This window comes from Phyllostomus discolor, chromosome 4 (assembly GCF_004126475.2).
Source record: "Phyllostomus discolor isolate MPI-MPIP mPhyDis1 chromosome 4, mPhyDis1.pri.v3, whole genome shotgun sequence".
Lineage (NCBI taxonomy): Eukaryota > Metazoa > Chordata > Mammalia > Chiroptera > Phyllostomidae > Phyllostomus > Phyllostomus discolor.
In genome coordinates this window covers 66,206,569-66,223,672 of record NC_040906.2, presented here as the reverse complement: position 1 = coordinate 66,223,672, position 17,104 = coordinate 66,206,569, and positions in this window count along the sequence as shown.

The following is a 17,104-nucleotide window of genomic DNA, read 5'->3' as shown; positions in this document are numbered from 1 at the left end:
TGGGTGCTGAATATTGATCCTTTCCAAAGTGACAGCACTGGAGGCTACTGGGTTCCATAGCTGTTAATTCAGGTTAATGTTGACCACATGGCATTTAGGAATTCAAGGCTAAAGGGCAAACTGGAGATCTTTTCTTTGTGCTTTTATTTTCATAATTAGATAAAAGTGACCATGTGTTTATGTGGCAAGATCTGTTTTTAATACCAAAGCTTTTATCACTAAGCATTTATATTTCTAATAATGTGGTTTTGGGTAACACATGTAGAGATTTCAAGAATTTGTCAGAATCCTCGACCTTGTGCATTATCACATTAGATTAGCAACAGTTCTGTCTTTCCCTTTCCTCCTCCCTTTAGAAGCTGATTCACCAGGTTTAGAAGTTCCTTGATTCATTTTACATTCATTGGGTGGAAGAGAAGGTTAGCTGGCTGGTTTATGTCATTAAACTAAAAAATATCTGTTCAACTCCCTTATCATTTGTTTACTTGTTTGACCTTGCTTTAGTATTTGACCAGAGTGATGCTGTGAGTTCTGAAGATCCTTGCTGAAGAGCCTTTCCCTCTGTGATTTATCTATTGTCAGTATTTTATGTTGAATATGTGAAGGATATTAAAGTCCTAAATCAGCTAAAAAAGAAAAAAGAAAAATGAAGGTAAATGGGAAGAAATAGAAAACAAATTCCAAAAGCAGGTAACATGCATTCATCAAGTTTCCCATAAACTGACATATTTGCAATTGATTGAGAACTCCATAAGCATTTTAAAAATAAATAAAACTATACTTTTGAAGTAAATTCTTGAACGCTAGTTTAAAAAAGTCAACTAGTCCTGTATATTTATTAATCCTGGATCTCACTGAAATGACATAATCAAAAAATATGATTATGAGAATAAATTCATAACAGTACCAGCAAGCTAGAAAGGTGTCATCAACAAGCCTGAATAGATAGGAACTCAGAAGTAAAGCAAATGCTTTCAATTTGAGAAATGAATATGAGAGCACTGAGGATCCTACAACTTCATGGTGGAAATCTCTCCCCAAAATCTGAATTTCCCTGGTAGAATCATAATAATTTCATTATTAGGGTGGGACCAGCTATCTAAAAGAGAAGGTCACAATGGAAGAAATTTTCAGATTAAACCTGTTCATATAATTCTTCAAATGAGGGAGATGTTATTACCAAGAACACTTGGAGAGTTGGCACTGGGGCCAAAGAAGCAGAACAGTGCCACAGGTAACTTAGGCTGCCAGGAGGTAAATCATCCTACCTAGAGGAAAAAGCTGATTACCCACAACACTAGAGGAAAGGCTCCCAGTGGCAAAACCGGTTCTCCCCTGCATAGCCCCTGCCTTTGGGCTTTCTGTGAGACTCCATCTTTGTCCATATACAACCAACTCTTCTCATGGTGAGCTCTCCTTTGATTTGATGTTTCAGATAGCATCCTCTTTTCAGGGAAGACTTCTACAACCACCCTACCAAGAGTAGATTCCCCATTTTGTTAGTCTCCATCTCGGCCCTCACTTGTTTTCATTAGAGCACTTATTACAACTTGAAATTATTTTATTGGACTGCTTACTTTTATTTGTCTCACTCCCTCAATTCATATGTAAGCTTCATCTCTGCGCCCCTGGAGAATAGCACTGTTCCTTGTTCACAGTGCTATTCTCCATGCTTTCCAGAGCCTGGCACACACCAAAAATACTGTTCAACAAAAGTTTGGTGAATGAATAAAGTACCTGGGGTACATTTACAAATAAGCCATGTTTTTAGTTATAAGGAGCATATATTTACTTAGAAATAGCATAAGATATGTTGTTTGAAAGCAATGCAATACTCCAGAAATTAGTCACAAAGATCAAGAAATAAAACAAACAAAAATCCATCTTTACTTAACCAAACCTCTTGTAAATAACTCTTGAATAAAAATAAAAAATTATGATTGAAATTATAGATTTTAGAAATGGATGGAAAGGAAGGACTAAATCAATAAACTGATGAAATGAGCCTTTAGAATATATTTTTTTTAAATATGAAAGTTTGGAAAAATAAAAAGTTGAAACAAGTTTCATTTCATATTATAGTAAAAAATAAAAACAAAAACAGAAACAACTTAGAGATAAAGTACACTAAAAGCTATAGATTTCATCAATAAAACTAAAGTTCTAGGAACAGGAATGATAAAATAACAAATCTTGTAAGTCTGATCAATGCAAGATGCATTCATTTTCTCAGGCTGCCATAACTGGTGAGCACAGAATAAATGGATTAAGCAAGAGAAATTTATTTTCTCAAAGTTCTATATGTAAGTCCATCGTCAAGTTAGGTTTGGCTTCTCCTGAAGTCTTTCTCTTCACATTGCAGATGACTGCCTCTCCACTGTGTGTTCACATAACCTTTTTCCTCTGTGTCCACATACCTGGTGCTTCTCCCTGTATAAACTTATTCTCTTCACTAGGTAGATTGGATTAAGACTCAACCTAAAGGACCTTATTATCACTTACCTCTTCAAAGGTTCTACCTCAGGTACAGCCACATTCTAAGTTAGTAGGGTATAAGTATTCAACATATGAATTGGAGTGGGGCACAGTTTGGTTTGTAACACAAGACAACAGATATTTAAAAAACTAAATTAGGCAAGTGGGAAGGGTTAGAACAATATATGTGAAAAAATTTTAAACGCTTTTATAAAAATAGGTTAAAACATTTTCCAATAAACTTGGAATTTTATGAATGAATTCAATAAAATTCAGAAATTAAAAATATCCATTATGAAACTTGAATCCTCTCTTTAATTAAAAAAATTATAAATTGTGATCATTTATTTTTTTCATTGTTTTTCAAGTACAGTTGTCTCTATTTTCACCCCACCATGCCCCCCCACCCCACCCATCCCCACCCATCCCCACCTCAAACCTACTCCCTTTGGCTTTGTCCACACATATTCTTTGATGGCCCTTCCCCTATTTTCCCCTATTTTCCCCTATTATCCCTCTCCCTCCTTCTCTCTGGTTACTGTCAGATTGTTCCTTATTTCAATGTCTCTGATTCTATTTTGCTTGTTTGTTTGCTTTGTTGATTATGTTCCATTTATAGGTGAGATCATATGGTATTTCTCTTTCACCATTGGCTTATTTCACTTAGCATAATGCTTTTATTTTTTTTTACTCCTAAAATCACAAGACCTACTCAACTTCAGGTAACATACTTGCTATGTACATAATTTTTTAGAACAGAGAAAAATGTAGTTTTCCATCACAATTTGTCACAGTAATATCCTTAATTCTACAGCAAAAATTTTATATGTTAAAAATAACTATACCCCAACTTAATTAAAAATAATTGCAAATGTAGTTATGCAATGAAGTATAACTACTACCTGCTCCTGTAGTTGTTTTAGAAATGCAAAGATGATTTAGCATTAGGCAATATATGAACTTAACCATTTTAATATAGAAAAATCAACAAAAGATAAAAATGCATTTGATACATTTTATTAGATATTTCTCACATTAAAACAGCTAAACAGATAAAGAAGAATATGTCTAAACTTGATAGACTGGAAATATATGAGCCATATTATATTTAAAGTTGCAACACTAGCAGTGTTTCTGCTAGTTAATTAAGAATTCTGAAAATATAGAAGCGTATTCAGTATAACTGTTTAATTCAGTATAACTGCTTATTTCAGTATAACAAGGAAAAATATGCAGGGTAGATTTTTCTTTGGCCATCATTCTTAGTGTTGCCAATGGAAATAGTGTTCTTCCTTGGAGTTGCAAGAAAAGCATTTTGGGGACCCACATATAGGAGGATGAGGTGTAGTGGTGAGATTTACTGGGGCTGGAGCAAACACAAGGACTGCACCCAGGTTCCCCGTGTCTCATTCATGACCAGATGGCTCAGCTCCATCCCGCTGTGGAAGGAGACCAGATGGCTCAGCTTGGTCCCATCGTGGAAGAAGTCCAGCCTTGTCTTCACCAAGCCCAGAAGAAGGGCCAAGGTCCAGAAATTTTGTGATGTTGGCCCAACATCGGTAGGGCATCTGAAGCTTTTGTAGTTCAGTTCAGTCCATGCCAAATCTTAGTACAGCAAAGTCTCTGTCCCATCCAGCTAACTTAGTTTCTATTGCCAGCTGTGCTGCTCCATGTAGGCCCCTGCTTGGAGTTCACCCAAGTTTGGGCCCATGTGACTGCCAGGCCTGCATGGCTGCAACAGAGAAAGAATATCCTGAGGAAAAGGCAAACAAATGAATGCAGAGGGGCCTTTGTTAAGCTTTGAATATATTATCTCGGGCCTGGGAAAGGTCAGCTTTCTTTTAAATTAACCAATCTCTTCCCTAATTCTTGGGGGGCTTGTGCTGGGTCCTCCCCCTATCCAATCCCTTTCTTAGATTTTCTGGGGTTCTGTGTTATTTATCCAATCCAATTCTTTTTAGGAGGTATGATTGTTTTCACATTGTAGCCTTGACTTTAATATCCTTAAGTATTCAGATATACAGGTAGGTATGTATAGTATATATTCTTATATGTACATAAACATTCTTCTAACATATTTCTCCCTCTTTCTAAACACACACTTACATTGTCTATCTAATTTACATATTAAAACAATTATCTGGAAATTCATGAATCTAGAGTATAGTACACCATAAGCAAGTATTTATGTGTTTTAGAAATGAGTATCTATTACTGAATAAAGCATAGGCTAGGATAAAAATGGGTTATTTCCAATTAAGACCTTTTTTAACAGAAGACCTTAATGGAAGTGACCACCAATAGTCTGTATCACAGTTTCTATTTGTGCCAGTAGTAGCTTTAGAAGTAAAATAGTGGTAAGATATTAAAAGGTCAGTTGAATGTTTATTATTAGATGCATATTTGCTCATGGCTTTGTGTGCAGTTATCAAGAAGTAAAATTATTCCTGTATGAAATAAAAGCTAATGATGAGGCCCATCAATAACAAACCAACCCTAAAGTTACTCTTATCAGAACTCTGCTTCTGACTACCACACCAGGACAGCACACTTTTCCTATATCATGTACTAGGCTCCTGTGTACTAATAGTTCCTTTAAAATAAACCCTAAAATATAATTGCTCAATATCTCTCTAGGTATATTGCATAAATCAGCCTGAGTTCAATCTCACACTCCACCCTGTGGTATGGGCTGGAAACTTAAAATTATATTTTTTAGACTTTTCTGTCAGTTGTTTACTCACTGGATTCTGTCAAAATGAAGTACGTGTCTATGATGGAATATAGAAATAAAAGAAAGAGAAAGCCATGTTATTTGTGCTGTGTCTTCTGCAGAGTAGGCTATTGGAGGTGACTGACTGTTGGCTCTAGCCGTACTGGGGGAAGGAAAGCAGCTTCATCAGAGGACTTCGGGCTCCTGCAGTGTCTATCTGCACATGTCTTCCTAGCTGTCCACTTATCTAATTTGGTACCATTTCCACAGCACTCTCTGCTGGCAGAGCAACAAATTGCCTTAGAGACAGACTTTAGGTAACATTACTTTCTCACTCTCTACCCCTTCTAACACTTTCATAACCAGTTCTGCTATTAACTACTCTCTGTTTGAAGTACTTAGGCTAGCTTCTGTTTTGTTTCATTTTTTTTCTTTTTTGGCCTGGACAGATCCAATATAAGATAAAGACAATTTTGAATACCTAAGAACATTACAAAAGATAGATGTCAAATCTGAATAAACTGAATTATAGTGCTATAGTCAGGGCTTGGCCATATTACTGCTAAAAGGATAGTAGCAGCTATTACTTATTCTCCTTATTTGCTGGACAATAATAACATTCAGAATTACTTTCAGCCAAGATTAACTACTGGGGTTTGTTAGTTTGAGGAGGAATAATAATTGGAATGTCTTCCTGTATAGGGGTTGTTCCATTTTTGTCATCATCTAACTAATTGGTTTAAGACAGCTCTGGTAATCTACAACAGTCTTCTTGTCTACAGCCTTAGGCTCTAATAGGAAACTAGGTTTACCTTTGGCATGTACATTTTTTGTAAATTAGATTTTTAAAAGCACTATCCTGAAATTGGCACTTAAAAAGAAAATATTCTTAGAAACCTATTTACCAAAAATGCATTACTCAAGATAAATATTCATCTCAGTGATAGTATTTTGAAATTGATATCAATTTGTGTCAAAACACATCTTGAAAACTTCAGGCATCACCTTATTAATTTTGAGTTTTAACTTCTCCCAAAATTAATTATTCCCAGCCGTGCCTCCATCATTTGTAGATTACACCAGAAGCCAAAAGATGCCATGATTACTGAGGAAGGAGGTTCAGAGTGTAAAGTGAGGTGGGAAAGATTTTTCTACAAGAGGTTAAATAGAAGAATTACAACATGGAATTTTAAGTGAAGTGGATGCCATAAAGGTGATGAAATTCATACATGTTTGCAAGGTGAAAACATTATTTGAAATTATATACTCTTTTTCTAAAATATGTACTCCTTCTATACAGGCCTGTTTCAGATCCATAGTGTTTGTGCATTAAGTATGGAAACACAATACCATACCCATTATCCAAAGAACCATATACTTCAGCCTGAAGTGTTAGAAATTTTCTACTGAGAAAATAATTCCTGGCAGATGAAATAATGTTATATGAGCTATTTTTAAAGTGGTTGGATGTATCACAAAGCTCTTCAAGAAATATATAGTTTAAAACCTAACATTATATATAAAAAAGGTGCATGCTGTTCCTCTAAATAGAACATCTAATACAGAAAATAGAAACAAGTTCATTTTAGTTCTTAAAATTTCATATAACAAGTCTGCTGGAAATTTTTGCCAAGTTTGGTGGTGAGAGCTTGGCTCAGGAGTTGGGAATTTATAGTCTAGGGATGACTAGTAAGACTACATTGCTTCCTGTGGGCCAGAGCAGCTATGGTCACTCCCTGTGTTTGTTCAGGCAACAGGAGGGGGAAATCAGCCTCCTATGTTATGTATGCAAATTTGAAAAATAAAACAAATGCTTTCATTAATATTTATATCTCAGTTTTTAAATCAATAAAACACATGCACGTAACACTATAAAATAAAATTCTTAAGATTGAAATATGAGAAATCTAAGTGTACATCCCACCAAACAGTCCAAAATTGGAGGTGCTATCTTAAGCCATTCAGAGTTGTCATTCTGGATCACCTGAGACACGGGCAGTAAGAAGCATGCACTAGGAGTTTACCTCTGCTCTAGTCATGAGCAAATAAAATCTTCAGAACTCTTTATTTCCTCTGGCTTGAAATGTTTCTGACCTATTCAACAGCAGAAATGGCCTCTGGAAAACAGTCTCATTTTTAGTGGGAGAAGGGCATATCTTTTGGTTTTCCACCATTGATAATATTTCAACAAATACAGAACACTGACCACAATGATTATAACAAATATAGAAGGAGGAGAATAAAGATACTGAATGATCATATATAGGAGACTTTTTATGGAGTGCTTTCGGGGGAAGCTCCTGTGCAAGGTGAGGGAAGGGAGCAAGATTGGGCAGAGGGAGATACAGTCTTTTAAAACAATTTTTTTTTTTCAGTTAAAAGATACAGTCTTAAAGAAAGTATTAACTGACCTTACTAGGAATCTCAAGATAGGATAAACCTTTGAGGCTGTCTTAAGTAAGGTCAAGAGGGCCAGGCCTTTACCTCATGTCAGTTAAGCCCTGAGTAGGTCTGTCAAAGGAAGAATGGCCTTGAGAGAGGCAGGTCTCATTAGCTAAGGCAATCCCCAAAGGGAAGAGATAGGTGAAGGGTGTTTGCTGGCAACATTCCCAGCAGCTAGGGTAATAAGAATTTTAATCCTGAAGAAGATTTAAGCAATGCAACCAGTAAAATCCTATACAAATCAGGGAAAAATTATCCAATATTATATATTTAATCAATCTTATTTCCTGGGATTAGACCCTCAATGATAGAAACAGACTGCTGTTAATGAAAATATGGTGAAAATTGAGAAATTCTGAATGCTAAAAACCTACCAAAAAGCTAACTTTGCATAGGCATATAACATATAAACACACACACAAAAAGGATGTATTTATCTCATATTAACCTACCATTTATGAATAAGCATCTATAACATAATAAAATAGTGTGGAAAAATCAATGACCCCATCAAAACAGAACTAGTAATTAGAAAAATAAAAATGAAAATACTGTTGAATATTATTCCATATTTACATAGTCATGGAAAAAAGAGCCTTGCTTATTAGAGAGAATGTGGAGAAATAGATATATTTATATATTATTGATATTAATGTACTAATAAAATCACTTGTGAATATTTTGAATTAGTACTAAATGCTTTATTAGTTTTTTAATACAATTTTGGCAAAAGAATTTTATCAATAATTCTATGTTGCATCATATCAGAAAACATATAATGTTAGGTGATACCACTATTAATGGTGTTAGGTTTGATCACTTTGCTATGATAGTAACAATAGTAAGGCTCCTTGCCCCTAGTTAAGGAGTAGTTACATTTCTACAGTCCTAAAATTACATTCGGCCCTTTGAAGGCAACTGGGAGGCTGATGTAGCCCCTGGTGAAAATGAGTTTGGTGCCCCTGGTATAGGCGATAAATAATTGTTTTCGTTTGGTACCCTGTTGATAGACATTTAATTCAATTTTTTTTTGCTATAACAATAAATGATAATTAACAAATAATACATAGGCATTATTTTATGCTTATGTAGAAATCAAAGGAAAATTCATCTATAATTTTGTTAGACTCAGGGTATATTCATTTTTTAAATATTAATTTTTAGCCCTGGCTGGGTGGATGGGTCAGAGTATCATCCCATACACCAAAAGTTTGCAGTTTCAATCCCTGGTCAGGGCACATACCTATACTGCAGTTTGATCCTTGATTGGGTAGGGGTGTATATGGGAGGTAATGGATGGATGTTTCTCTCTCACACTTATGTTTCTTTCTCTTTCTTTCTATCTCTGTCTCCCCCCTTGTCTCTCTAAAATCAATAAAACATTCTTGGGTAAGGATTAAAAATAATAATAATCATAATTTTTTAAAATTACCTATACTTTTAAATTATATAAAATAATGTAATTTGTGAATCCACTAACAGAAACAGTATAGACAAATAACTTGAGAAGTTTCATGGTTTATAGAAAAGTAAGGTGAGAGTAGGATATAATAACTTTAAAATATAAATTTAACATTTAAAAGAGCGCCTTCATATTCTATGAAAATGTATTAAATGTCCCAGGTGTTTAACTCACATAGTGAAAACCTTATGTCTTATATACCAAATGTGTTTTGCCAGTGAGTTGAGTGTTAGATTGTAATGAACTGAAATTATGTCTCTATTAAGAAATTTCACAGAAGCTTTTCCATTTGCATTGGCCAAATACAGTAGAAGATAGACCATAATTCAGTGATAGTGTCTACCAACTTTTTTAGGCATGGTGCTAATTTTAGGAGCTTCTTTTAATAAGCAATTCCATGATCAAGATTAGATTTTATAAATTCTCTCATTTCCTTTTTCAAGCAACTCTATAGTTTGAGTGAATTATATCTGAAACCTTGGAGTTTACTAGAAGTTATTTTCTAGAAAAGAAAGAAAATAAACATTCATTATTGCTATTATTTTTATTGTATTAATACAGAGTGGAAAAATTTACATCTATGATTTGGACTTTTTATCTTAATCACTACCTTCAAAATGCTTTTCACAGTTGAACCTGGTTTCCAACCCTACCCTCAAGAGGTGGTTTTCCTTCATTTAGTGCATGTGTATGAGAAATGCACTGCTTTAAAAAATAATTTATTTACCTCTCCAAAACAGATATCTTATTACTCTCTTCTGGAAATTAACTAGCTTCATTAAAATTTAAGCAAGAGTCTTTTTAAAATTCTATAAATGTAGCATTGATTAGTCATAACAAGAAAAAGAAAATTAGCCTTACTCTGTTAAATATTAGCATCTGAGAAAATTGCTTAAAAACTCTACATCAGAATTTTTATTTACATAATCAAAATATGGCAGCATTTCATGGACTACTTATTTTTGTTTTTCTCTCTCAAGCACCTTATGGGAATTAAGTAAAATTGATATGATTATACTCTACTTTATTTGCAGTCTAATTTTAAAAATGAAAAAAATTGTCAATTTTTAAAATTGTCTTTAAATAAATCACAGTTTATTTTACCAGTTAATAAAACACAAAAACCCGGGTATAATGGTATATTTTCTACTTCCTTTTTAATTTTATAAAATTTTGTATGCAGGTTACTTCTATACTGAATTTAATTTACCTAATCTACATTTTATTCTATTTGAAAATTGATTGCTATTCAGAACTAGGTATATTTTGCCATGCAAGAAATAATAAAAATAATTTAATATTGATAATAAATATTACATAAATCATATTAATTTCTCAAAATTTTAAAAACATAACATTTATATGAATCTCTTATAAATTTGCTTTTTATTTGCAATTTTCTTTCAAATATTCACTTTGCAATTCATATAATACAATAACCCATATAAGGTCTGAATACATAAACCAAACGGGGAGTTGATGAACTTTTCACCCTTTCACACAGAATAAAATTCATCTGAGTTTTTCTCACAAAGAAAGAAATGTGATTGAGAGATAAATTACCATTTAACTTCAAATTTAAAAACTTAGTCTTAAGAAAGGCATTAGCAAGTTACTATTTTAGCATAAAGAGAATATGGAAAGGGCCAGAATAAATATATAACACACATGTTATATAATATTTATGGCATATAGCATATATAGTATATTCACAATACATATTTAAATATAATTTGGTATTTCATAATTCTATAACAGAGAGGAAGGAGCTAAGATACGGGAGCCAGTTAAACCCTGGTTCAAATCCTGCCATATTCCTCCCTTGGGCATGTTTTTTAAACTTTTCTCCATTTCATTTTTTTTTCCTATAAAACAGAGGAGAAAGGTACCTAATTTACAGAGTTCTTTAGGATACTCTGTGATGAAGGGCAGTAAGTGCTTTACATGTACCAACTCTCCCAGAGCTTTTAAGGCAGACTGTGTAATGAAGAAAAAAACATGATTAAGGTACTGTAAGAGTAAACCCAAGGCCCAGAGTCACACAGTTTATGCAACCACGCATCCAAATCCAAATTAGCTTGACTTGCCCTCTACTTCTAACATGCATCAGCTCCCGTAGAGCTAGATATACAGTTCGTGCTCAAGAAATGCTGGGCTGCTTCCTCACTCTTTCTTAATGTTAACTGTCCTGGGGAAGTGAATTCATTTGGACATCAGCAAGACATGTTAGCGTTTGCTATGGAACTGGACACAAAGAGTTAGTAATATAAAACTTCACTACTTTCAAAGTTAAAAAATAGAAACAATGGTGGGAAACAGGCAATTTAGGGGGAATTTTTGCTCTCTCCTACATGCTTTATGATACAGCTGGGGCAAACGTTTATTGGGCAATAAAGTTCCCTGCCCACTGTTATTACCCAAGGCACAATCTATGATCATTTTCTGCCTGTAGTTTGTTATTTTGGTTGAATTTACTGCTAAGAAAAAGACATATTGTCAAACAGGAATGTAATTCCTCTCTTGGTCTAGCCAGCAAACATGGTAATATGTGTTGGGATACCCTCTTAACTTCATCAGCCACCAGCAGCAGTAAACTCTGTCACAGAGGCTATTTAAACTTCCTACCTAGTTAACTCCTGAGTAACCATGCCCATGGTGGTTTATTTTGAAGACTCATTTGTTGTCCTTCATTTGCTCATGCTTCACTTACTCTTCTCATTTCAGTCTTTTAGGCTCCCTCATTAAGAGCTGAGGGAAAGGATTCAAGAACACAGAAGCTATTATGTCCCCTTCGATCAGTGTTCTGTTTGGAAGGGGGCATATACACAGGGGAGACAGTACATGGAAGTTATTAATAAGGATATTACTCACTTATATTTCTGTGGTGCTTTGCAATGTAAATGTAAACCTTCCATGTGCCCTCTCATGGTCCTAACTACACTGCAAATTAGGAAGGCAAATATTATTACCTGAATCCACGTATTGAGAAATTTGGGAATGAGGTATTTGTAAAACTATCTTGCTGGTAATTAACAATCAATACTCAAAACTGAGTCCTAGGATTTCCATGCTAGTGTTTATTTCAGCACATGAGAGCAGAAAGAAATTACTGTACTTTTGTGAAATTTATTTTTTAGCTGCTATAAGTAATGTTTGAATAATTAATTTGTTAAAGAAAATAATATCCTGGCACTTTCCTATAAAATATAACCATGATATAATTTTTAAAAGTAAAATAAAAGCACATGATTCTGTATGAATAAACTGCCTACCACCCCACTTCTAGGCTGAGCAAAAATTTCCATTAAAAAAAACTTCTCAGAGTAACTCCATTGAATCTGGAAGCTAGTGCAAATAATCTGAGCTCGGCATAAAACTGAAGTGAACAGAACAATTAAAACTGGTTGGGACACTTCTGGATTCAGTTCTTATGTGTACTGAGAGGTTAGAACTCATCACTTGTATTACAACAAGAAAAAGTTGAACAAATTGAAAATCAATACCGTTTGTTGGGCCCATCAGAGAACTGTGGTTGCAGGGGAAACTACCACCCTGAAATTGAGAGACACCCCTGAATTTATACTGTTACAAATGAGATTTGTTTACCTGAAGCAGAAATCTCTGGAGCCAGTATCAATTATGCCTTTTAGTTTATTCATTCTGATATTTTGACATCTGGGATCTTTCTACTCTGGAGGCACCTCCCCTCCCAAGGTTAGCCAATTCCAGAAGGTAATAAGCCACAAGCCAGTAACTGGGCATTTCAACTGCAAACCAACCAATTCAGAACCCACATCTCAATCACTTCCTTTATTAGCCTCTTATATCTATTAAGGAAATTGGTTCAAAATTAATAATTTTCCAAATTAGAAAGTAACAGGTCAGATTGTTTTATTGATGAATTCTACCAGTATATTTAAGGAATAAATAGTACCAATTTTCTAACACCTTTTCTGGAAAATAGAAGAAGAGGGAGCATATTCTAAGTTATTTCATGAGACCAGAATTACCCTAATACCAAAGCCAGATAAATACATTACTAGCAGAGAACTATAGACCAATAATCTCATGAATATAGATGTGAAAATCTTCAAAGCCCCGAAATTTCAAACATGAAAAGTACAATTTCTAATCTCTCATATTCACAGGTGCCTCTTTTGACAATTTGCAAGTGTCTTGAATATCCAAACCCTCAATCATGTAAAATAATTCAATGTTCCTTAAATCACTCACATAATCAAGATTAGATGATGTGTGATTAGTCATTGTTATAATGAAATGGAAGGATGTAAGTAAATATTTATAAATGTTAGTCAAGATGTGATCACTCTGATGAAATTCTTTTTTCCACAAAAGGTGATGAAATGATTGAACTAATGTTGACAAGCCCCTTTGTATATTATACAATTAAAAGTAAATATTAAACTGTCAAGATTATAATTTACTCACTTTATGAACTTAAATTGTTGCCCATACTATAAAATGTTTCCATATAAAAACCAATATTATAAGGTGATTTACAGTTTAAAAAAACTTCTATCTGTATGATGTTACTTAATCCTTGTTATCTTTATTCTAAAAATGGGGAATCTAACTAAAGTTTAGACAGAACAGGGAGCTTATAGTTCTATAGCATAGATGGAGTACATATGAACTTAACTAGATAGATTAGTTTCAAATACTTTTCTACTTATTATTTTTGGGTGACTTTGGATAAGTTACTGAAACTCTCTATGTCTTACTTTTCTTACCTATGAAACAGAGTAATAGAAAGGATAGTACATTTCTCAAAGGTTTACTATGATAAATAAATGAGTTTAAATGCTCTTAAACAGTTCCCAACACATAGAAAATACAATGAAAGTGTTGGATATTATTATTATTATAAAACTGGTCACTGATGGAGTCTGCATTGAGCTTAAATCTATTGATACCAAGTTCGGACTTTGGAGCAAAACAGATCTGCATTCCATTCTTATTCCACCACGCAAAGGCTGTGTGAGTTTTGAGTGAGTAATTTTCTTCATAGATAGAATGGGAATAAAAAGTACATGCACACCTAACAGATTGTGAGGATTATATTTGTCAACATAATACAGAACTTTCATAGTACCTGATATAGACCAGCAGTACAGGGGATAATAATTTCATTTATACATCCTGTGCAAGTATTTGTATACCTCAATTTACATATGATAGGCTGACTAATAATGATCTTTATTAAAAGTTTAATGCACACATACAAGCACTGCTTTGTTTCCTGAATCATTTATTTCTCAAAGCATCCTATAAGTCGTCATTGTCATTTTACAGATGAGGATATCAAGGGAGAGAAAGATTAAGCAACTTACCTAAGATCTTAAAACTAAATTATGGTATCCAAATGAGAATCTGGACAGTTTGGTACCGAACCCTATAGTATGTTACCTCTGAGTATCTCCATACTTAGACACAGTTCTTAATGTGATTACTTTATAAAGAGAACACATACAACTGTTATCTATTCTGGAAACCTAGAAGTCAAGGTTGCCTAAAAATGTTTTCTACTATCAACTATCTATAAGCATTGTAACAAATATAACAAAGACCCCCCAAATTAAACAATATGCCCAGGGCTAAAAAATTTCAAGGGAGCGAAAATGAGTCTTACTTAGATGTGAGGGATATGCCAGTTTTTAATGTTGAGAGGTTTGTGACTTAAGAAGCACACAGTAAACGAGACAAGACTTTGGATTCAAGCAAAGTTAAGAGTCAGCATGCCCCACAAAGTATCAGCTCCTTAAAACATGGATTAAGGAAGTATTTACTGGTCTACAAAGGGAATGGATTAGGAATACATCTTTCTGGCCAGAGCTCTAAAAGGGAAAAAAATCTTTGAGAATTCAATCCCTGAATTGACACTCTGTGATTTGTTGTGCAGATTTATACTGTGTAGTCTAGGAAACCACAAACAAAGGAATGGCTCAGTCTATCTAGCAAAATATCTAGCTCCTTGTAAGCCCTCAGACATGACTTAATTTAGCACCAAGCTCTAACCAACTGAGCTAATGGGCTAGTGGTGTAAATATGAGTTTAATTTACAACTATTCAGTAGTTCTGGTGTACAAATTAGATTCTATGCAATGTGGTTCATGAAGACATTACTTAAAATATCAGAATAGAAGCTTAATAAGCATCCTTTTACTATTTTGTGTAATGAGTATTCTTTAGTAAGAAAGTTGCTCAAGGACACATTTATACAATGTGAAGATTTAGCCTATTTTATATAGCTTTCTCTTGCTTCAAAATTTATACATTATTTTCAAAGTACTATTTTTCTTTACTGAGAAAAATTATTGAAACACTTGAAATAACTATTAGGGTGTTGTATTTCGGATGTGATAGAAATCCACCTAATTTAAAAATAGAATTAGAAAAATGTCAATCTGTGGTTTCCTCTCATGTTCCCCCTACTGGGGACCTGACCCACAAACCAGTCATGTACCCTGACTGAGAATGGAACCAGCGACCCTTTGGTTCACGGGCTGGCACTCAATACACTGAGCCACACCAGCCAGGTTGTGAAATGCTTTTTTATTTTAAAAACATATATGGCCCTTTCTTTCTCATGAGATTCTTCTGTTTAAATGCCCATGAAACATCTGAGCACATTAAGACCTGATAACTTCCTGAACTGGAAACCATATTGGTTTTGCAAAACTGAGTAGACACTGCTTTATTTTTCTTTTATATTCTTGTAGTAAATATTCCATGGCATTTTCAAAGAAATCAATATAGCTTCACCTTTGTTTTATATAGCTCAGCAGGCAGGATAGTGACTGAAGGTTAATCTGGGGTTTTAATTGATTATGCTCCTAAAGATATACCAAAACTGATCAAAATGACTTGCTTTTAATTTCTTTTGAGGGCAACATGCTGGCATGGGCTATGGTGAATTGCCATCTTGCTTCTCTCTTCTTTTTGGTTTTGTCCCTTTGAGCAACACCCCAATAGCTGCTGGCTATGCAATTAGGCAACTCTGTCTGCCTTCCATTTAGTCTTTTTCCCCTTATTAAGCTAGTAGGAAAATGTTAAGCCCCTAGGCATCTGCATCTATTAATAGGAAGAGAAGATTAACTGTCACTGTGACATAGATTCATGATTAGTAGACTGCTGGCAGAGTTCTTTGTTATTTCTTCCTTTTCAGTAACAAGAAAGCCGTGGCTATCATTACAACATCAGAAAGTGCTTCTGCAGGGCCTCTATTTTGGTCTCTGATGGGAGATTGTTGGCCCCCATCTTGAATTATCTATCCACAGGATTAAGACAAAAGAAGCTATTTGACTTAGTCCAAGATTCATGCTACAGATAAAGAAATATAGAGGTTGTGGGACCTGTCAGAAGGCAGGCAAGGTAATTAATGGCATGCATGTATGTAGGTCTTGTGCTACTTCTAACCCACCACACTGAAAATCTTACATCCTCCATTATTTCAGAACTAGCATTAACATTTTGCAGAAGTAAAATCTTTAGAAAATTTTTCTTTTGAAAAAAAAATAGAAAAAATGTATGAATAGGATTACCTGAACAGAGTTATTGGAAAAGGGTTACTTGTAAAGGCTGTGTGTGTCTGGTATGAGGCATTCAAAAGACTTTTCACTTAATTCTTTCATAATGATATTTTCAAACCATCTGAGGATTCTCAATTCCTATTATTCATTTGTATCTAGACTTTTTTTTACAAAAAAGATATTTTTAAAACGAAATTAAATAAGCTAAAATTAAGTAACACAGACAGATATGTGTTGCATGATGAAATGATTCTCCAGGTGTGGAGCCTTGACCAGTAGCCTCAAAAAAACACAAATTCTCAGGCCATATGCCAGATCTACCAAATCAGATATTGTTGAGAAGGCAGAAATCTGTGTTTCAACAAGCATTCCAGAATACTTTGAAAAAGTGTAGGAGTAACATCTGGATTCCACTTTGAAAGAACTCCATCTTAGAGGACTGACTATGGCTGCTTGCTTTCA